Below are 23,438 nucleotides of genomic sequence, written 5' to 3' on the forward strand. Positions count from 1 at the left end.
AGAGACTCTTCTCACGGTCCGTGGCCTGGACGTCACAGAAACAACAGAAGAGAACCTTCACTGAGGAGTGGAAGAAGAGAACCGACTCCTGAAAGTTGTCTTCTGACCTTCATGTGTGCTAGGAGGAATGTGTGTGTGTGTGTGCATACGTACACACACACACACACACACACACACACACACACACACACACACACATTCTAAAAACGTCCAGCATGATAGATTGAATGAACGCTAAAGACAAAGGTCTGTTTTGGCTCCTGGTTCTGGAGGCCTAAGGTCAAGGGCTGTGGCTCTGACAGCTTCCTTGCTGGGAGCATCCTCAAGGGCTGCACATGGAGAGAGGGGACCACAGTCATGTTCGCATCTCTGTCTGGTCTCTGCCCCTTTTCTTGTAAAGCCACCAGGACTCAACCACAAGGATTCCTCCCTGAGTCTAACCCTAGTCATCCTCCCAAAGTCTGCCCCAGCACCACAGTCAGATTAAGCTGCCGCCCCTCACTATATCACCACGGGGATTAAACTGCAGAACACATTTGGGAGAGCCATAGTTATCCACTAATTAAATGAGAGCCAGTCCCTCAATGTGCTGCTGTGCTCCAGGACTTGTGAACCTAGAGTTCCCATCAGTCATTACACTGCTTTCAGAGGGGATTTTATGTTTCAACAGCCACATAACAACACGACCCCAAACTCAGTAGTCCAGAACATCTACTTATGATCTGATGATTAGATGAGGGCTGAGCTGGGAAGCTCTCTACATGGTTACAGCTGAAGGACCCCCTATGCCCGCTGCATTCAGTTACAAGCTTGTCTAAGGTAGGCTCACCCTCCAAGGCCACTCCCCAAGTGGTCTCTCATCACTCAGCATCTCTGTAGCTGGGCAACGAAGTTCCACGAGGGGCCATCTTTCCAGAACACAAAAAAGTCATCAAGCCTCTGACTAGGCCATACTTGTTAATGTCCAATTGCTCATAGTAAGCCAGAGCAAAGCCAAGTCAACAGGGAGGGAGCCACACAAGGCCCAAGGGTACAAGGCATGGTCCAGGGCCATCTAGGTAACCACTTAACACGGAGGGTGGGGAAGAAAGGGTCTGATGTCACCACTGGGGCCTGGGAACCAGTCACACCTGAAGTCAGAGATCTACCCTCAGATTTTCCAGTTAAACCAAAGACAAAGAAGCAAGCAAACACTTCCTCACCCCTTCGTTTAGTCAAGCCATTCTCAGTTAGGTTCTGGTCATGGGTTGACAGACATCAGTGGCAGTTTTTTGCCAAGCCTGGAGTGGGCACTGGGGACAAAGTGAAATCATCTAACCCGTGCAGGTGCTACTAGGTGTCTTCCAAAACCACCACAAGTTTCCAGGTCTGATTCACTGTTCCTTACACAGAGTGCCATGCTAAGCACAGAAGTAACGATCGACAAATGGCTGCTGATAATGCCAGGTGTGACGGTACACACCGTAAGCCCAGTTTTTGGAAGGTGGAAACAGGACGGTATCAAGTTCCAGGACAGCCTAGGCTACATGGTGAGACCATATCTCAAAAAACAAAACTTGTCTGTCGTCTCTAGTTGAACTTCTTACTATTGCCCCAAATCATGCAACTGAGTCGTAATTTACCAGGGGCCAAGTGAGGGGGCTTCTCAGGGCATCTTTGCAGTCAGGCCTGGCTGCCTGTTAACAGCAAGTATCTCCTGCTCAACCTCAATCTTCAAAACTCTTCATGGTACCCTCACTGCCTGCTTTGGCCAGAGGGGGAATGCGTGGTGCCCGAGGCTTCTCTCAGCCCTGTAGGCACTGAGATGCAGGCCCAGGCTCAACATGGGCTATCAAAGTCCTCAGCGCAGTGAGGGAATAAAGATTGCACAGCCCCCAGGAACAGTGAAAGGGAATTCCTAAAGAAGAGATGTTTCCAGGCCTCCGCACTTCTGATCATTCATACTGGCTGGTGAGAGACCTCCATCCCAGGTCCTGTCCTGGTCAACACCAGGGTAACCTCCACACAGAACCGAAGCAGTTAGGGGCTGTGACTGAGGGTTTTATACCAATTCAGGTTTTTTAATTTTAATTTATTATGATGATGATGATGATGATGATGATGATGATGTGGGGGATAGGTGAGGAACAGGGGGTCACATCTGCCACAGAGTACATGTGAAGGTCAGAGAACAAACTGTTCTCTTCTTTATTTTCACATGTATCCTGGAGATTGAACTCAGATCACCAGGCTTGCACAACAAATACTCTTACCCTCTGGGCCCATTATTAGCTCTATTAGTCCTTTTTCTTTTCTTTTCTTTTCTTTTCTTTTCTTTTCTTTTCTTTTCTTTTCTTTTCTTTTCTTTTCTTTTCTTTTCTTTTCTTTTCTTTTCTTATTGACTGAGTCTGTTGACTGGGTCACTGTTTACTGTTCTCTCTTTAAAAATTAACCAAACCATAGAGGAAACTGTAACAACCATCTCTTAGTTAAGGCCCCTGGGAGTCAGCTCACTATGTAGATGCCTTAAACACAGTAACAACAATCTGGGCCTTTTAAGAAGCAGCCTTGCAGGGAGGAGGTGTGCAGCAGTCACTGGACACAATCTAACATCACCTGGGCACAAACCTCTTGGCATGTTTGTGAGTTTTAAGATGGGATTAATTGAGATGGGGGAGACGCACCCCGAAACGCACCCCGAATGAAGGTAGAACCATCCCACAGGCCAGGAAAATAAAAAAGAGAAAGTAGGCTGAGCATGAGCATTCATCTTTCTCTGCTTCCTGACTGCAGATGCCATGTGATCTGCAAGTTTGAGGGCTAGCCTGGGCTATATGAGACCTTAGCTTAAAATGAAAAAAAAAAAAGCATCTAGATGGTCACATATCGTATAGTTCCAATAGTGGCACAAGGTAGGCACCATGCAGAAATATGGCGGATTAGTGCTGCCAGGGGCTGAGGGTGAGGCGTGAGATCGCACCCAGAGTTTCTCTGTGAGGTGATGAAAACATGCAAAAGATGATTTTGGTGATGCTTGTACAACTTCGTGTAAATATAAAACCTCTCAGTCTAGGAGCACAGATGGGTGGCGGAGCTCTGTCCTAGCATGCATAAGGCCCCAGGTTCTGTCCCCAGCACTGGCTCCCAAATTTCCTTTGATCTGGTATGTGAATGGCATCTTAGTAAAGCCATTAGAAGTTCAGTGAGACACTCAATGGGTAAAGGCACTTGTCACCAAAACTGACCTGAGTTCAACCCCAGGACACATGTGGAAGGGGAGAACTGATTCCGAAAGTTGTCTTCTGACCTCCACATGCATGCCAGGGTGTCCTCCGTACTTAAATAAATAAGTGTAGCTTAAAATATGAACCCATCCTAAGTATGAAGCAGAGAGCTCTGGTTTTCAAAACAATTGAATTGCTTATTTAACACGTAAGGAAAATCCTAGATGGGATGTTTACACCAGTGATTTCTTCTAAACAGTTAAAAAAAAAGAATGAAAGAAAGAAAAGAAAAAAGCAACGCACAACACAAATTCTTCCAGAACACAGAAACAAGGCCACCAACTGTCACTTGCTTTCTGAAGCCAGCATAGCCTTGACACTGAACCCAACAGCAGAAGGAAGGGTGTCAGACCATCTCTCCACAGACGAATACTCCCTCCACAGAACGTTAGCAAGCCCATGCCAGTAACACAGGATGATTAAAGACCCTAGCACACGCCTTTAATCCCAGCACTCGGGAGGCAGAGGCAGCAGGATCTCTGAGTTCGAGGCCAGCCTGGTCTACATAGTGAGTTCCAGACCAGCCAGGGCTATGTAAAGAGACCCTGTCTAAAACAAAACAAAAACAAAAACAAAAACACTAAAGGTCCCATCCAGACAGGATTTTTCCAGAAACATGAAGGCTGTCCTCATTCTAACCTCAACCTATGTGACTTGCTTCATTGACAGAGACCAAATAGGAAGAGAAGCATCCGATCAGCTTGTAAATGTAGATGCATTATTTGCCAGATTTCAACACCCAATCATTTCCTTTTAAAAGTCTCTTGATGTTTTCTCCTAGTTCAGTTACAAAACCAGGATGCGGGCCACAGCCAAGTCCATCCAGCACCACCAAAGGTCCCTGCCAAAGCTAGCCCGCAAATGAAAAAAACAAAAGGCTTATAAGGATTGGAAAGGGACAAATAAAACTCTATTTATAGACCGTCTAATAGAAAATACACAGAAAATCTAAGAGGTTATTAAACTACTAGAATTAACAACAAACTGTGGCCAGGCCATGGATCCAAAAGCAGCGGCCGGGCTGGGGCGGGGCAGGGTGGGGCAGAGCGGGGTGGAGCAAGGAGGGGTGGGGGGCAGAAGCCATCAACAACATGCAGAAAGCAAATTTAAAATACTACCATTTAAAATAGCACCCGGGCTGCAGAGATGGCTCTGCCGATAAAGGCGCCTGCTTTGGAGCCTGACCCAAGTCCTCGGACTTCCACTGTGTATTGTGGACAAACCACACACATAAAGTAAGTAATAAATACAACGTAAACATAATTAAACAGTACCCAAAGCATAGAAGTCCTAGGGCTACGTCCAATCAGTGACACATGAGACCTCTAACACTCAAAACCGTACAACCGTGTCAAGAAAGGAAACCCCAAGGGATGGCAGATCATCTTGACAACTTGGAGGCTTTGATATGGCAAAGATGTCACTTGCCCAGCAGTTAAGCTACATGGTATGCTTGTTTAAATCCCAGCAGGTTTTACTTCTGTGTGCTTTTTAGAAGCTGGCAAATTGTTTGTACCATTTACATGGAAATGTGAATGAATGCCCAAGAATGGTCCAAGAGACGGAGAGCAACTGAGCGTGGTTTCATATCGACAGCGACCACAGAGCTTCGCTAATTGGAATGATGTGGTATTGGCACATGCGTAGAAAGAGAGTCCAGAAATAGACCTGCAAAGCCACCCAAATGAATAAATGAAAAAAGGAAGAAAATACCATGTGTCGGGAGGCTGTGGAGAGCTAAAATTTTTGTGCATGCTTGTAAGACTAGGACCCTCTTTGGAAAACACGTCAGTGCTTGTTACTGGAGTTTAACATATGTATGCCTTGTGCCCAACTCTACTGTGAGGTATAAACACAACAGAAATGCACACACATGTTCCCAGAAAGATGCACAATATGCTCCATACAAGTGCTATTCATAAGAGCTGCAAGCTGGATGCCGCCCAAACGGCACATGGAAAAGAAATGAACCACCCACAGCTCGAGCAGAACACTGAGCTGAAGACGCACACAAGTCCACACCCCTTGCTGCCATCCATCTGACACCCAAAAGGGGCAAACCAGTCTACTGTGTGAGATCAGGATCATGGGTACTCTTGGGACGCTTAGGCAGCACCCATGCAAAAGCCAGGCACACATCACTGCACACCAGTGACACCCGGGTTGGGAGGGAACAGGGGGAGACAGGCAGATCTCTGGAGCTGGCTAGCCAGCCAGTCTAGCGAATGGGTAAGCTCCAGGTTCAGTGAGAGACCGCCTCAAAAAAAAAATGAGGTGGGGAGTATTTAAGGATGATACTAGACACTGACCTCTGACCTCCACATGCATGTGCGCACATATGTAAACGTACGCACATGCACACACACAAAGGGACACATGGGGGCTCCTGGGAGACCTGGTTATACACCGTTCCCTGACTTGGGTTCCGTTGGTAGAAGCTCTCTTCAAGCGGCAAGTGCAATCTATGTTCCTGTCTGAAATAAACTCCATTTGAACAAAAACTTTTAAAGATGAATGAGGCCAACGGGGAAGTCCTCACAGGTTGATACTACCCAGGTCCGGGCCACAGAGTGCTAAGAGTGGTCTCCACAGGCTCAGGAAGACCCAGGCTTGCACCCCGACCTTGACACGGAGCTGAAAACAAGCCAGGGGTCTTGTGCTGGGAAAGCTGGGAACACTGGTGTGGGGCAAGAATGTGGGAAAAGTCCAGCTCTGGAGGAAGAAATAGGCAGAGGAGGGGAGGGAGGGCGGGGCTGGGATGCAGTGGTGGGTGGAAATACACGGGAGATCTTTACTTCTTCTTAACACTAAAGTCCTGCTCCTCAAGGGGTGTGGGGATCGGGATCACCGAAACTGGTAAAATTTGGATCAACTCAGAGTACCAAGCAGTCCCATGTGCTTCCTAGAATTACCCCATTTGAAATTCAACTGAGGAGGGGCTGGGGGTGGGGTGGGCTCGAAGCATCCACCAATGGTGGGTCCCAGAGGCACATGACCCCCCCGGAGGGACAACCGGCAACACAAGCCTCCCGAGAATGCGTGCTAAGAATGGCTTCAGATCCCAGATGTCCCTGCAGTGAGCCATACCTAAATGATCTCAGATCAGAAGAGCTGAGGTTAGACCAACTCAAGGTCCTGCTGGAGATGGGGAGAGGAGGTTAGACCAACTCAAGGTCCCACTGGAGATGGGGAGAGGAGGTTAGACCAACTCAAGGTCCCACTGGAGATGGGGGGAGGAGGTTAGACCAACTCAAGGTTGCTGTGGGATGGTCTGTATGTCAAATTGCTCTGATTGGTTAATAAATAAAACACTGATTGGCCAGTGGCCAGGCAGGAAGTATAGGCGAGACAAGGAGAGAGGAGAATTCTGGGAAGTGGAAGGCTGAGTGAGGGAGACACTGCCAGCCGCCACCATGACAAGTAGCATGTGAAGATGCCGGTAAGCCACGAGCCATGTGGCGAGGTATAGATTTATAGAAATGGATTAATTTAAGATATAAGGACAGTTAGCAAGAAGCCTGCCACGGCCGTACAGTTTGTAAGCAATATAAGTCTCTGTGTTTACTTGGTTGGGTCTGAGCAGCTGTGGGACTGGCAGGTGACAGAGATTTGTCCTGTGGGCCAGGCAGAAAAACTCTAGCTACACAAGGTCCTGCTGGAGATGGAGAGAGGAGGTTAGACCAATTCAAAGTCCTGCTGGAGATGGAGAGAGGAGGTGTCTAAGCTCTCAGGCATTCAGCTCAACTGATTTAACCCAGCAATAACTCATGTGTACAGCAAAGACTCTTGGACACTTTCAACCCATGGGAGCAGCCAGGCCAGAACAGCAAGGATAAAAATAGATGGCCCCAGAGTGGTGTGTTGTTTGTAGAGACTGCAAGGTCAGGTCCACTTGGAAAGGAAGAAGACAGTCATGGAGGGTGTGGTGGGCGACGGCAGGAAGTTCCCCTCTCTTAGTTCACTGCAGAGTCGGGACGCGCTCTTCCTTGAGTACCTCACCAAACTCCTGTCAGCAGAAATCCAGGGAAATCTAGAGACATCCTCCCAAGCTCCTCAAGATATTCCCATGGAAACAGCAGTTGAAAACTAAGAAGATGCCTGCAGCAATTCCTGGAGAATTCCTCAAGTAAGTGAGGCTACTACTAGGCAAGGAACCCAGACATTCCCTACTCATTACCCAGAGAGAGAACTGTCTGAGGCTCAAAGGTAGGGATGTTTCTTCTGAAAATCCACACAACTCAAGGAGAACAAGTCAGGCACCTGCTGGTCCAGGTCCCTAAACAATTTTATCAAGATGTCCCATAGGAATACAACTGGATTTCTGGGCCAATCTACCCTCACTGTTCTGTGAGCACAGGATCATGGATGAGGAAACTACATATGTGAGGTGTACCAAAAGAGATTCCACAGAGCCCCACCCCCACCCCAGAACACACAAATACAAGGAATGCCCAGGATCTTCAGGCATCTCTCACTTCTGAGCTTACTAGAGAAGGCACAGGAATGATACTGTACTGAATGTCAAACCTAGGCCTCCAACCATCATTCACACCAGAGAGAGGCCTGTGTGTGAAAGTCCTCCAGCAACTTCATGTTCACGAGGGGATCCACACACAAGAGAAATGTGCATGCCATTTGGGCCAGAGAAGCCCCTGCCAATCATCCCTGTATGTCACCACCCAAGGGCTTGCCAGAAAATTAGACTAATGAGTGTTTCTTCCACACCAGAGGCAACCACAGAGGCTGCCTCTATGTCCTATATCAACACACACACACCCCTATATCAGCATAGCACCTACCCACTGAGAATATACCATGAGAACCTCCTGGTGATGCTATCTAGACGCTTTCCCTCCCCACTAACGTGAGCTGAAGGAGACATGGAATCTGTGGCTTTGTTCACTAAAGAATTCCAAATGCCTAGAAAGTAGCTGATACTTTATACCTAAAAAATCTGTTGGATAAATTAATGAAAAAGTATAATTTACTTTTGCAAAATTATTATTATTATTATTATTACATTATGGGTGGGCATGCCATAGCCTCTGTGTGGAGGTCAGAGGATAACTTTTGAGACTGAGTTTTCTCTTTCCACTGAGGCTTCTGAGGATTGAGCTCAGGCCACCAGGCATGAAGGACTGGGTTTTACCCCCAGCACCACAAACAGCTGTGGTGATGCACACCTGCAGTCCCAGCACCACAAACAGCTGTGGTGATGCACACTTGTAGTCCCAGCACCACACAGACAGATGAGGTGATGCACACCTGTAGTCCCCAGGACCACACAGACAGATGTGGTGATGCACACCTGCAATCCCAGCACCACACAGACAGATGTGGTGATGCACACCTGCAATCCCAGCACCACACAGACAGATGAGGTGATACACACCTGCAATCCCAGCAGTCAGGAGGCGGAAGCTGGGAGTTGAGAATTCAAAATCATCCTTGTCTACATAGTGATTTTAAGGCCAGTCTGGGATATAGGAGACCCTATCTCAAGGAAGTCTGATGGCGACAGTCTGGTCCCTCCTCCACAATGGCCACCAAGTCCTTAGCTCTCTGAACTATTCTTTCTATATGGATCTCACTGCACTTGTGGCCTCAACCCCCAACACCTTTAACCTCTTCCTGCCCTGGACAGGATGCGAGTGGGCTCCAGGCTGCACGCAGGACTACTTCTTAGCAATGGGCACACAATGGGCCACTTTAAACTCTTGAGTGTCACGAAGAGCATGACCTCATGGAGAAAGCAACTCTGTTCCATTCAGCTGTGTTTCTAAAGACAAGGCCGAAAATGTGCTTAAAGGAGCAGTGGGGCCAGGTGATGGGTGGAAAAGCCTTTGTGGATCACTGAGGAACTCCTGGTGTGAAAAGGGGTTTTAAAGCCCTGCCTGCAGGTCATCTACAAAGCTGTGGAAAGAATCTCAAGTTCAAGGACTCCTTGGGGAACCCATAGCTGCCCTCTCCATGCTTGAACAGAAGGGATTCAAGGGTGGGGAGGGTACTGAAGCCACATATACCAGGGGTCTAAGCAGAAATACCATTCTTTTAGCAGGGAAGACGATGCCAGAAAAGGGACCCTCTCAGGTTGTGCTCAGTCCCAGATATTACCCCCACTGGAAAGACAGTGGTGTGCAGGCTCTTCCTCATCTCCTGCAGACCACGGTTCTCCATCCTTACTAGATACCTACTGTGTGCCAAGGACTTCCACATACATTTATCTCAGTTTATTGTTAAGACCAGCCCATGTCATTCCTACCCGTGGCTATGCATGAGGGGGTAGGGAGGTGAACCAGACAGCTTTCCTGAGCAACCTGGGCCCATAGGTGACTCAGATGCCATTCACAGCCTGGCCCATCTGCACCCGGACCAGATTCCCTTCCCGGATCCCACAAGGTATCATGAGCTGCTCACTGGCAGCCCTGCCAATGGAGGCCCCAGGCTGAGGGGTTTTCACAGGGTCCACATGCAGGGCGCTCTCCTTCATGCAGGTCCAGCAGGGTGCTCTCCTTCCATCTCAAGATGAATGATTGCACTCCTGGCAACCACTGGGCTTGGGACTCTCTCAGATGCCTGGGCCACACCACTGGGAGTGCCTTACTTTCTTCCTGGTGCCTTTTCTTTCTCTTAACCCTCATGCTTAAACTCTATATTAAAAACGTACTTTAGGGCCAGCGAGATGGCTCAGTGGATAGAGGTGCTTGCTGCCAAGACTGACAACCTGCAATTGATCCCCAGGACCTACGTGGTTGAAGGAGAGAACTGATTCCCACAGGGCGTTCTCTGGCCGCCATGTGCGCCCTGCCTCCTGCACATAATGAACAAACAAAATGTAAACCAAACTAAAATGTAAAGGTCGAAATGTCTTTTAATAAACTCCAACTTTCTGTTCTGTTTTTTTGTTTTGTTTTGTTTTGTTTTTAATCACTGGGTGTAGCTGCCTTGAGCGGTTCCTTACTCCCCACAGCCACTGTCCTGTCCCTGCTGTCTGAATTCCCGGACCTGCCATGCATCCTCGGTGTCCTCAGCCTCTTTCCTCAGGCATCTTGCTCCTGTGAGTGCCTGCATCTCTTCTAACACTTCCCTTTTTAAAAAATATTTTATGTGTATGAGTGTCTTGCCTACGTGTGTGCATGCATATCTGTGCACCAAGTGCATATAGTATCTACAGAGGCCAGAAGAGGGACTAGAGTTACAGATGGTTGTGAGCTCATGAGGGTGCTGGGAATTGAACCCGAGTCCTCTGGATGATCAGCTAGTGCTCTTAACTGCTGGATCATCTCTCCAGCCCCTAACATGTCTCTTTTTGCCTGAATCTGCTGGAGCAGGGTTCTGTGGCTAGCAATCAGAAGTGCTAGCCTGCTCGCCATCCACTGTGTCTCTCCTCTCTGTCTCTCTTCCGATGAAACCCTCGGCCTCCTCTTAGTCCCTTCATGCCTCTCTGTCCCTGAGATGACAACACAAAGCCCGTGATGCTGGCATCTCCCCTCAGGCTACCTCCACCATGCCTCAGGGGCTCTAGCAACATAATGCTGGGTACTTATCAATGACGAAGTGAGGAAGTGGGGGTTTGTGAAGGCAGAGAGAGGTTGGGATGGAAAAGAACCGGATCAAAATTAAGATTAAGAAAAAAAAAACGCCAAACATTTCTGTCTGCGTCTACCACGACCAATCTTCTTTGTGCAGTAGGAGGGAACGGAACGTATCTCAGTTCATGATGGCTGCTCCATCATCCACAGACGGAAGGCAGACTGAGTGCCCTGAGCTAACAGTGAGGGACCAGGTGGCTCAGGTGGGGCATTCTGACTCCTCCCCTGAGAGGCCCCTGGGAGACACGGGAAGGAAAATGGAAAAGGCTCAGGGGCTAAGGGACAGAAAAGGCAGGGGGATACTTGTGTGCAGAGATGGCCTTGGTTCTGAGGGTGTCAGTTTTTTGTCACTCTGGTAGAAGATCAGAGAGAATAGATTTAAAGGATGAAACAATGATCGCAGCTCACAGTCAGCAGTCACTGGGGCCTGCAGTGAGACAAATTATTGTGACAGGAGGCTGTTCACCCCGTGGTGGCCAGGAAGTAAAGAGCAACAGGGAGGGTCTACAGTCCCAAATATCCCTCAAGAACAACTTCCCCATGATGACCTCACTTCCCTCTTAAAAGTTTCATCTCCCACGGCACCACAGGCTGATGGCCAAGACTTCAGCATGTGGGCATCAGGGGCACACTTCTAATCTGAAATTCAGCAGCACACGTCCACACAGGAGTGCCCAGGTCGACGGAGCCCCCAGGCTCTGCTGCACTCGGGCAGCTGGAAACAGGAACAGAATGAATGCCCAGGCCGCACGAGAGGCCAAGGGCAGAGCAGGCATTTTGGGAAGGAGATCTAAACTCCTTCCCCACAGGGATTACATTTCCACAGCGGAGAGTGGCAAGGAGTCCAACCGGATGTGATTCACTGCTCAGGGACCCTGGCCAGAGCCACAACAAATGCAAGTGATTTTTTTTTAATCATTGGCCCCTGGGGCAAACTCAGAATCAGCCGAGCCAAGCTTTGGCCTGGGTGACATCTCAGATCAGCAAGAGCAAAAATTACCATGTGGTGAAAATGTGAGAAAGGGCCAGGATAAAGGCCAAGCATCAAAAAGGGGCTTGACTGGCCTGTGGCAGGCTTCCCACTAGAGTGGACAGACTGCCCAGGGATGCCATGCTCCACGTCTGGACAGTATGGAAATCCCAGGACAGTATCAGCCACAGCAGCTTATTTATAGGTTTTACTGCCTCTATCAGACATGTCCCTGTCACTTCACAAATCACATAAACACATTTATATAATGAGCTGAAGTCCACATGTAACTACCGAGAATGGAGCTGTCCTTCCTACGGGCCCACCCCTGACTTCCAGGTGACCACAAGCCAGAGGTCGAGAGAGGCAAAGGAAGTGATGACCCCACTCTGTTACCAACTCACAGGTGCTATGGTTAAGGGGTACCCAAAACGTTGGGGTTAGGGGTGGGGTCATGGAATTGGGAGCAATTAATTCTGCTGAAAAAAAGAGACAATATAATAGGAAATGGGATCAAGCTGGGTCTTGAGGAATGGATCCAGATTCCTCAAGTGAGGAAAGGGAAGACATTGAAAAAAAAAAACTTTTCTTAAGATTAAAAAAAATTACGTGTATGTGAGTGTGCATTCATTTGTGCACATGCCTGCATGTGCCCATGGAGGCCAGAAGAGGGCGCAGTATCTCCTAGAGCTAGAGTTATGTGCAGTTTGGAGCTGCCTAAAGTAGGTGCTGGGAACCAAACCTGGGTCCTTTGCAAGAGGATATGCTCTTAGTGGCTGACTCATCCCTCTGGCCCCCAAATTTCACTTTTAATGGGCACATAAACATCCGTGATATTTGGATGCATGCACACATTGAGTAACGACAAAAGCAAGGTGCCCAGCACATCTGACACCGTTTCTTTCATTATTAAAATCCTCCGTTTTGAAATATGGACTAAGTTCTTGCCAATGCCAATCATATATTGTGCAAGACAAGGCCAGAACTGATCCTTCCTGCCCAACTGCAACTTGGTATTTGGGACCCATCTCCCCTCCCTCCCTCCCTCCCTCCCTCTCTCTCTCTCTCTTTCCTTTTGTTAATATCAGCCTTTTAAAATACCACTTATGAAGGAGACCATGTGGTGCTTGCCTTTCTGTGGCTGGTTGTGTCTCTCAGCAGCATCCTTTAGCTGCCACAGGTGACAGGATTCTACCCTTTTTAACAGCCAGATAGAATTCTGCTCTGTGCATACATTCTACTTTTCTACTCATTCACCCATCTGTGGGTCATCCTTTAATTTTGGATATTGTGAGTAATGTCACAAAGAACACAAAGAAATGCCATGCAGGTTACAAGTGTGTGGGAGACCGGCTCCCACTTTCCCCCACAGGGTACTCTTGAGCAGGGAGAAGTGAGAAATATTTAGATAGAAATATAGAGGAGAGAAAGAGAGAAACACAGGATAGCCTCAGGAGGGCCTGGGTCAAAACTCACCAGCCTCTTCTGTCTCTTCTAAAGGGCTATTTATAGAAATGCCAAGGGGTGGAGCAAAAGACCTCCCCTTAGCACAGCCAAGTGCAGACCCTTCCAAACACCTGGTGACCATGCACGTGGTCAATCCATCCCCTAATGCAGCCCTGCTGAGTAAAGCAAGCTCAGATCTCACAAGGCAACCTCTATGGGCTCCCACACAAGTGCATGGAATGCTGGAGAATTTCAGAAGGAAACAGGAAGATGGCATAACTTGAGTGATGGGCTCCAGGAGGGGGTCAGGAAATAGATGGAGCAATCTGAAGATAAGGACCTTGTTTGCACTCGACCCTAAAGACAGGAAGCCACAGAAGCCTGTTAAACCTAAGATTGCCTCACTCACAGACAGGAGAAGGCTTAGGAAACACACAAAGCCTTGGGGTCTGGCAGCAGTGAAGACGGCATAGCAAGGAAGAGCTCAGTGGATACCTGGAGGACAGAAGAAAGGAACTGACTGATTGAGAGAGAGTTCAAGATCAGGGAGCACAGAACAGGAGTCACGAGTGGGTAGAAGTGGGAAGTGTGTTGGCTAATGTTAGATGTGGACTTGCCTGGGCCACAGTGATCACAAATGCAGGCATGCATTATTCTGTAGGGGTCTGGGAAGTTGTCATCAGATGAGAGTAATGTTTCAATTGGTGGACTTTGAGAACACAGGTTACTCTCTATAAGTTCGTGGGTCTTCTGTCAAGTCATAAATCGAACAAAAAAAAACCCAAGTACGAGAGAATGTTCCAGAAGAATACCTTCATATTTCACACATACCATCAGCACTTGGTTCTATAACACACAGTCTTTGGACTCAGAATAGAATATGAATTCTTATGATCTCCACCCTGAATGGGAACTGCAAACTCTGCTCTCCCCCATGGTCCAGACACATGGCCTACACATAGGTCTTCCTCGGCAGCCTCCTTACCATGTGGAGGCTTTAAGGTAAATCCCTTACCCTCTTTCATTTAGTCTTCAACTTAACAGTAACCCAACATTCAACTTTATGATGATACCAGAGCCATGTGCATTAAAAAAATCCATCAAAATTTCAATTTAGCTGGGCATATTGGTACATACCTTTAAGCCCTCAGGAGGCAGAGACAGATGGACCTCTAAATTTTAGGTCAACCTGGTCTACAGAGAGAATTCTAGACTAGTCAGAGCTACGCAGTAAGATCCTGTCTCAAAACCAAAAACAAACCTCCTAAAATTTCAATTTAGCTTTGTGCAGTGTGTTCCTATCCTGAGATGCTAGTAACTGCAGCAAGCCACAGTCCCTAGACAGCCATGTGACGAGAGGACATGACCTGTTCTCCCACTTTCCCCGCGATGGTCTGGGTTGCAAAGCCTGTGGACAGCCCAGGCTTTTCTGTGTTTGCCACTGAGCATTGCAAGCTCATCTCCTTCTCTGGCATATTCGCTCTCTTCGTGATGCCGTGGACCGTGTTTTCAAAGTAGAGACAAGCGCTCTGTAAATAGATGCATTGAAAGAAAATGGTGCCCGTTGTGTTTCTCCTATGGGGACTCCCATCAAATCCTTTCTCCACTTTCCTCTGAAGGTTTTCCTTATTCTATGGTATGTGCGCACGCGCGTGTGCATGTGTGTGTAGTGCTGGGCATTCTTAGGCCGCCTACACGCAGGCAAGCACTCTACTACTCAGCTCTTTTAAATTTGTCTTATTTTTTTTTAAAAGAAGGTCTCATGAAGTTGCCCAGGCTACCTCTGAATTCATTCACTAGCCCAAGCTGCCCTTGAATTTGCAATCCTCCTGACTCAGTGACCCAAGTTTCTTTTAAATTCCCGTTAGATTTCTACAGAATTTAATAAAATAAATGGGCTCCCTCTGGTGGTCACAAGAAAACCTCCGATTCCCAAAGGTCAGACTCTAGTTACAGTTCAAGGTCTTTATGGGGCCGGGTATACTCGATAATTAATAGATTCGGAGTGGCTAGACGACATTAGGAGAGAAGACTTCTAATTATCATTTTCCACTCATCAGTGTGTCTACAAATTGGTCTGTAAAGCCGCGGCCTCAAGCCACACTCACCATGTCTCCTGAATTCATTCCTGCTCTGGTCAGGGCATCACTGTCCCCTGCAGCTCCCATCATCTCTCTCTGCCCCTCTCCCTATCACGTTTGTGAGTCTGTCTACTACAGGTCCGGTGCCTCAGCAGCTGTTCCCTCCCTCAGTACTCATGGCTCTCCTTCAACTCCCTGGGACCTCTTCCCAGGGAAGCCATTCCCAGATGTTTATCAGTGCTTTCCCACAGACGCCCCTCTAGGCTCAAGGGATGCGATAGTGAACAAAATGACAGGGGTGCCCACCCTGGGCATCCCTCTCGGGGGCCTCTGTGATGGACCCAGATCTGCAATCCAGTCTGTCTTCCTGCTGTTTCTAGGCTCCCCCTTCTAGTTGATCATCTTCTAGAAGATAAACTCTGCTCACTTTCTGTTGTGTGTCCCACGCACGGCACACAGCCCCACTCCCTGCTAGCCTTCAGCTCACCTTAGCCCCCACAGCTGCCTTTCAATAAGAGTTCAGACCCCTGCTTCATGCTCCCCTTTTATTTGCTAGGGATGTCAGGTCTCAGGAAACCTGTGTCCCCATGCCAGCTGGCTAAGATGCCAAATAGTCTTCAAAACCTTATCTACTCCTACCTTCCTAAGGAAGGACTCTGCTCTCTCAGAACCAACCTCTCTGTATAGATCCTCTACCTGCAGCAATGTCTCCTTTTAATTTCTGCAGGACTTTTGTTCGTAGTACGCACTTTACTCCATTTTTAGTTGGTTATGATTCTACAGCCTACAGCATCCTCCTCTAACGGTGGTTTGCAGCAGCTTCTGACAGTCCCTGTATGTCACCATAACTAGGACTGGACCTAAGAATGAGTAAACAAACAAATAAACAAATGGACAGATGTCTCTGCACAGAAGAGTGTGGAGAATGAAGTGAGATCATTCTCCAGAGAATTCCGGCACATGCGTACATGTGAGTGCACACCAGGGATGGGAGTTTTGTGCAGGGTTCAAGTGCTTGTCTAGCATATATGAGGTTCTGGGTTCTCTCCCCAGCACCACCGAAGGGTGGGGGAGCTAAAGAATTTAAAGAGCTGGGGATAAAGCTCATCATGCACAAGGTCCTGGATTCAATCCCCAGCACAGAATAGAAAGAAAGAAAGAAAGAAAGAAAGAAAGAAAGAAAGAAAGAAAGAAAGGAAGGAAGGAAGGAAGGAAGGAAGGAAGGAAGGAAGGAAGGAAGGAAGGAAGGAAGATAGATAGATAGATAGACAGATAATGCCACACATGGTTGCTCACCCCATTATCCCAGCACTAGAGAAGCTGAGGCAGGAAGCTTGCAAAGTCAAGTTGAGCCAGGATTACACTGGGAGGCCTTGTCTCAAAAGAGAGAGAAAAGGGTTTAGCAATTGTAAAACTCAGGGGTGGGATGCTCTCCTAGCATGTGGGATGCCCCGGGTTTAATTTCTACCACTAAAATAGAAGGAAAGGAAAAAAACGGTGAAGGGAGAGAGAGAGAGAGAGAGAGAGAGAGAGAGAGAGAGAGAGAGAGAGAGGGAGAGGGAGAGAGAGAGAGAGAGAGAGATCAGACCCAAAGATTCCCCTTTGGCCCTATCTACTGTGGTTAGATACTGCCTTTACAGGCCACTCAATTTTTCTATAAATTCAAGTCAACTGGGATTTATCATTCCTGGGGGAACATATATATTTTCAAAAACTGTCAAATGAGCATAACTTCTTGCTTGAAGAGCACAAGCCACCTTCCTTCCCTGAGCTCATTCCTGCTCTAGACCAACAGAGTGAAACCCGGAGCACCAATGGCTTTCCTACTCATGCTCTGGTCCGTAGCGTTCTCCATAAATGATAGCAAATCTCAGACACCATTTCCACACTGCGCTTGGTGTTTAAACAGAGTTTACTCTCTGTAAGGACTTCCACACGAGTGGGGAATTTCTGCCTCTGACGCATTTGTTTGTTCCCTTCTGGAAACCGCTCTCCCAACCCCTGTCAACCCCCGTGCGGTAAGTCCAGCACACACCATCTGGAGGCCACACGCAGCATCCCTACAATACCATACAGCATCCCTGCAATACTATACAGCGATCCAGAAAGGCATAAAGAGGCAATGGTGAGGATGATCACTGTCCCGGAGTGTTTCTAAGATTTCCCAGGGAAGGTAGAGTCTCACTAGACACAAGCCCAAAGGGTAGGAGTGTCAGGCTGGGCGCAAGGTCTCCTGGATTCCAGGCGTGTCTGATCCACTGGTGTCCAGCCACGTGACTTCTCTTACTCCTTGGTCACCCACATTTTCTCACCCATATCCCGGAAGAACATGCTGGGATCGCCTGCCAAGCCTTTGTCCGTTCCTTCCAGAGCATTCCCAGTCAATCTCTGAACCTTCTCTCCCCTTTCCATCTTTGGCAGTCGCTGGCTGACCACAACCGATCTGAGTTCATGAGGACAGCCAACAACTCACTCTTGGGAGGTGGAGGAGGGCCTGCCCCAGGTATTTATGTGTTCTACCTTGCCATGATCCCATGAGGTACGTACTGTTAGGAGCTCTGTTTCACAGATGAGAAGCTGAAGCATACCCTAGGCTAGGCATGGCATACACCTGTTATACTAGAACTCAGAAGCAGGAGCAGAAGGTCAGGAGTTCAAAGCCAACTTTGTTCTACTACACAGCAAATTTAAAGCTAACCTGGGCTACAGGAGAGAAAATCTGTCTCAAAAATCATAAAACAAAATACAGGGTAAATGACCTATTTGAAGTCATGGGGTTGGTAAATGACAGAATTCAAGCCAGGCAATGAGGATCCAGACACTGTCTTCTGAACAAATGCAAAGAGGGGAAATAACGTCCCTGGATGCTTGAAGTGGAGGCAATCTTTGGTCAAAACCAGAACCTGTCTACTCTCACTAGAAGAGCCATCTGGCCAGCTGTCCCTGGAGCAAGTATGAAGGTCACTATAGTTTGTGTTTGCCCAGCTGCATGCATTTTTCTCTTGTTCTGGGAACAGAATCCCAATCTTCCTTGGGGGTAGCTACTCTCTCTCATATCATGTTTCTAGTAGCTGCATGTGTGTGTGTGTGCATGTGTATGCTATACATATGTGTACTGTGTACATGTGTGTATACCTGTGTATATGTGTACATGTGTGTGCCTGAGTATGTATATGCATACATGTATATATGTGTGCACCTGTCTGCATGTGTGTGCATGTGTATGGATGTGCATGAGTATGTGTGTACGAGCATATTTACAAATCTCATCCTATGAAAGGACCTTCATGGCTTCATTTCACCTTAATTACTTATCTCTAAATATACTTGCATTCTGAGGCACAGGGAAGAGTGACGATTTCAAGTATGGGTTGAGGAGTAGTCACAGTTCAGCCCATAACACCTCACAATCTCCAGTCATGGGGCTGGCGAGGAAAGAGAGTGCATGTATGGGGTGCTGAGCAGGACTGACCTAGCTGCAGCTGTTGGCAGGCACCTTCCTACAGAGTGAGCACCCTGGGGAAAGGCAGCCTGAGAAGGGCAGAGAGAAGCGGAGTGATGGGGATAGCCCCCGAGCTCAGGCATGCCTGGAGCCAGATCCATTTCTGAGCCCTGCACTTTAGGTATGGGATCTGATGTATTTCCATCACTGCATTATTCACAAGGGATGGTCAGGATCTATTAATGTCCTCGTGCCCGAAGAGCAGTGACCAAACCAAGGTGGGCCCTGTTTCCATGACCACAGGGTGGGCCATGAAGATAGAGTATGCTGGCAGAGACAGCTTAAGGGGGAACGAGTGCATAGTGGTGCACAGGTCCAGAAGCCTAGAATCATCACTCGTGCCTGGGAAGCGTGGCAGCAGCCATGGAAGGCTTGATAGCAGGAACAGGAAATTGCCTGATCACATTGATTCTGTATCCAGGAAACAGAGAGCCAACAGCAACTGGGGCCAGACTCTAAAACCCCAAGGCCCACATCTAGGAATGTCCTTCCTCCAGCAAGGCTCCACAAAGGTTCCACAACCTTCCCAAATAGCGCCACCTGCTGGGGATCAGGTGTTTAAGCATATGAGTCTGTGGGGGACACTTCACATTCTAATCATAAGGACATATAGCAACCTAATGAAGGGAGGGGGTCTGAAATGGGGAGGGAATCTGGGTGTGTGTGAGGACTGTGCTCCAACATAACCTTTTGTAGTGCTTCAAATTTCATTTATTTGTTTGTTTGTTTTTCAAGACAGGGTTTCTCTGTGTAGTCCTGGCTGTCCTGGAACTCACTCTGTAGACCAGGCTGGCCTCAAACTCACAGAGATCTGCCTGTCTCTGCCTCCCAAGTGCTGGGATTAAAGGTGTGCACTACCACTACCCAGCATGTCATGCTTTACTCCCCATTCAATACATACACATTTTAAAACCTCAACTACACTTAAAAACCCTCGGCTACGTAAAGTAAAGAGAGAAGATACCAACACACCCGAGAGCGCAGACAGTGTGACCCGTGGCACAGGGTCATGGAGGGATGGGTGAGCAGGTGGGCATGAAAGTTCAACCACAGGACGTGCTGCCCGGGAGCACCCACACAGGGTTACGGGCATGCGCCGCCATGCTTGGTTTCTTTGGGGTGATTATTGCTCCCATTTGTTTTCATCCCTAGGGCTGTAGCAGCAACATTTGCCACAAATCAGTTGTATAAAAAGAGCAAATTACCCCTCTTGGATTGGGAGGTCAGAAGTTCAGGGTGTTTGCAGGACAGCTTCCCCTGAAAGCCCTGAGGAAAATAAGCGTTCCCTGGCTTGCTATGGTACCAGTCTTGTCTTGGCTGCACTGACGTGGTCTTTCACTATGCATCTCTGTGTCTCATGTTTCTCCCTCTTGTCTCATCTAAGGGCACAAGGGCCCTGAATAGGGCCCACCCTGATTATGGGAGATCTTGCTGCAAGATTCTAATCTTAGTTATTACAAACCTCCCATCTCTGAGATTTTACTTTTTGCGTTTTCAAATGCCCACCACCAACCAAGGTCCAGAAACTTTAAATGAAAAATTCCAGAAATAAGTCATTCAAGAATGTCCAACTACACACTACTCTGAGTAGCATGGTGAAGTCTCCCATCACCCTGCTCCTGCTCACCACACTGGTTGTCATGGTACCTCAATGTTGGTGCTCAAGTAACCCTTATTTTAGTATGGGCCCCACAGTGCGAGAGCATTGAGCTGACAATTTGGATGTTGCAAGGAAAGCTACAAAGTGCTTCCTTCAGATAAAAAGAAGAGAGTATGATAAGACATTTTGAGAGAGAAAGAGCCCGTTCACATAACCTTTATTACAATATATCTATTGTATTTGATAGCTGGTCTCTTACTGTCTAATCTATAGGTCAAACTTCACCACAGGTATAAGTCTTAGTTAGGTTGCTGAGCTAAAACACCATGACCAAAGAAACTTGGGGAGGAAAGGGTTTATTTGCCTAACACTTCAGCATTGCTGTTCATCACTGAAGGAAGTCAGGACAGGAACTCAAACAGGGCAGGATCCTGGAAGAAGGAGCTGATGCAGAGGCCATGAAGGAGTGCTGCTTACTGGCTTGCTCCCCATGGCTTGCTCAGCTTGCTTTCTTATAGAACCCAGGACCACCAGCCCAGGGATGGCACCACTCACAATGGGCTGATCCCTTCCCCATCAATCATTAATTAAGAAAATTCATTATAGCCGGATCTTATGGAGGCATTTTCTCAATGAGGTTCCCTCCTTTCAGATAACTCTAGCTTGTGTCAAGTTGAAGTAAGACTAGCCAGCATAGCATGTATGTGTAGAAAAAAAGGTACATTTATGTGTATGCAATTATATAAATTCACTATATTTGGAATTGTATACATATGGATGTACATACATACACATAAATGAGATTCCATACTATCCAAAGCTTCAGGCATTCACTAAGGGTCTTGAAGAGCATCCTCTACCAGATAAGGAACTGCTGGTTAATGAAAAAACTCTATTTTAATAAAGTCTCATTCTTAGGAACCAGACACCAGGATTTGAGTATATCTTTTTGAGGAAACCAGTCTGATACACTACATCATTTTGTAGGTGGGGTGAAGGTTCAAGGGCCCTTTACCCACCAGAAGCTACAGAGCCTGTTCAGCACAGCCCTGAAAGTCCTCCCACAATAGATCTGGGCAGGAGGGATGGGCCATCTTCCTGCTTGAAGCCCACCACGCCGCTTGGCGCCTGCACAGCCAGCTCACGACAGGCAGCGCCCACAGCAGGCAACACACACGTGCTGCCCCTCTCTGGCCCCGCTTAGTGCCTTCCCTTTGCTGGGTTCTGACAAAAGATTACACTGTTTCCCTGGGCCGTGGGAAGGAGCTGGGTGGTGACCTGCCTGTGTCTCAGATCAGATGGGGACCCAAGATACAGAGGGTCCTCTGAGTCTCCAGAGCCCTAAAGTCTTCGGAGCTCTTTGATCAGAGCTTTGAAGAGAGGGAGGGAACTCGGGCCCCTGGTGTTACAGGGAAGGGCTTTTCTAGTCTCGGGCAGTGCATGCCAGGCCACTGGGGCTTTGTGTTGATGAAGGACTTGAAAGGCTCGAGTGAGAACTAAGACTGGGGGTGGCGAGATGTGGACACAGGCGGGCAGTAGACCAGTGAGATGCTGCTGCTTCATCCCTAGAGCCGCACTGTCTGTGACATCACAGCCAGGCACCCTCAGGACAACTGAAGCATGGCACTGAGGGTGGGGTGCCCCCCTCACTGCCTTCTCCTCCTCTCTCCACCTCACTTCCATATTTGAGACCGGTGAAGATTCTGTTAGGCAGTGTGGCCGGCAACAGTCTCATTGCAGACCACACCTACAGATGTCAATAATCAGACTTTCATTCTAGGATGTTTTTTATTTTACTCTGTAACAGTTTAGAAGTCCAAAATGCTGGTTGCAAAGTGTGAAACGATATCTCGTGAATGGCTGTGCGTCCCAGTTTAAAAACACACTTATAGGAGCTGGAGAGGTGGCTCAGTGGTTATGAGCGCTTGCTGATCTTCCAGAGGACCAGAGTTTGGTTCCCAGCACCCATATAACTCCAACCCCAGGGGATCTACATGCGCACACACACACACACACACACACACACACACACACACACATATATACTTTAAAAAACCCCTACACTTATTCACATAAATCACAGAAATTTAAAAGGGTCCCTTAGTGTCCATGGGAGAGTGCTTCGATGAACCTGTCCATCCATCTCTCTACAGGGTGCTTAAGTCATTTACATAAAACAGCATTGTATTTGTGTGCATATTTGCATATGCATCATATTTGCATGTATATTTGCACCATATTTGCATATGCATTGTATTTGCATAGGCTATGCATGTCTCCCTGTATATTTAAATCATCTCAAGATGACCTATAACATACAAGTAGCTGTTATATTATAGTTGTTAGGAAATGATGCCAGGATATTTTTAACTCCTATTTGGCTGAATCTCAGGTTAATTCTTAGATCAGAGCCCATGAAGATAGACTACCCCAATACAACACTCAGAAAGAATGAAAGAAGAAAAGAAAGATACACATTTACACGTTTTATAGATCATCTAAAATTCATTGATGGGTTTAAATTTTCCCCCACTTAAGTATAATCTCTGAATTCTGACCCATGAATCACTACTGGCCACATTATATTTCCTCTTCAGAACCTCAGTGTCAACTAAAGGCTCAAACTCAACCATGAAATCTTCCACTGAGTCCAGAGACAGAATTTCCCATCAGATCCACCTTTGCAGAAGAAGCCCCTAACCCTGAGACACTGATGGTTTCTGGGTACCTTGGAGTAAACTGGGAGATGCTGGTGGAGAACACTGGTTCAGCTCCCACCTGCTCTATACTAGTTACAAAAGTCACAACCCAGGGCTGGGGAGATGACTCAGGGGATGATGTGCTAGCCATAGAAGCATAGGACCCAAGTTCAGATCCCATGTAAAAAGCTCTGTGGGTTAGCATTCACTGTCATCCCAGTGCTCGGGAGGCAGACACAGGTGGGTCCTGGGGCTCCTGGTCAGCCAGCAGAGCTTCAAGTTCAG

At 47.7% G+C, this 23,438-nt stretch overlaps 1 protein-coding gene across 1 annotated transcript in view; it reads right to left on the reverse strand.

Annotated features, from left to right (window-relative positions):
• Col23a1 (collagen type XXIII alpha 1 chain) overlaps window positions 1-23,438 on the reverse strand; it is a 307,202-nt gene that overhangs the window by 255,042 nt on the left and 28,722 nt on the right. The window lies entirely within an intron of this gene.

The sequence above is a fragment of the Peromyscus californicus genome, unplaced genomic scaffold, assembly GCF_007827085.1.
Source record: "Peromyscus californicus insignis strain IS unplaced genomic scaffold, ASM782708v3 Scaffold_3__1_contigs__length_106647218, whole genome shotgun sequence".
Classification (NCBI taxonomy): domain Eukaryota; kingdom Metazoa; phylum Chordata; class Mammalia; order Rodentia; family Cricetidae; genus Peromyscus; species Peromyscus californicus.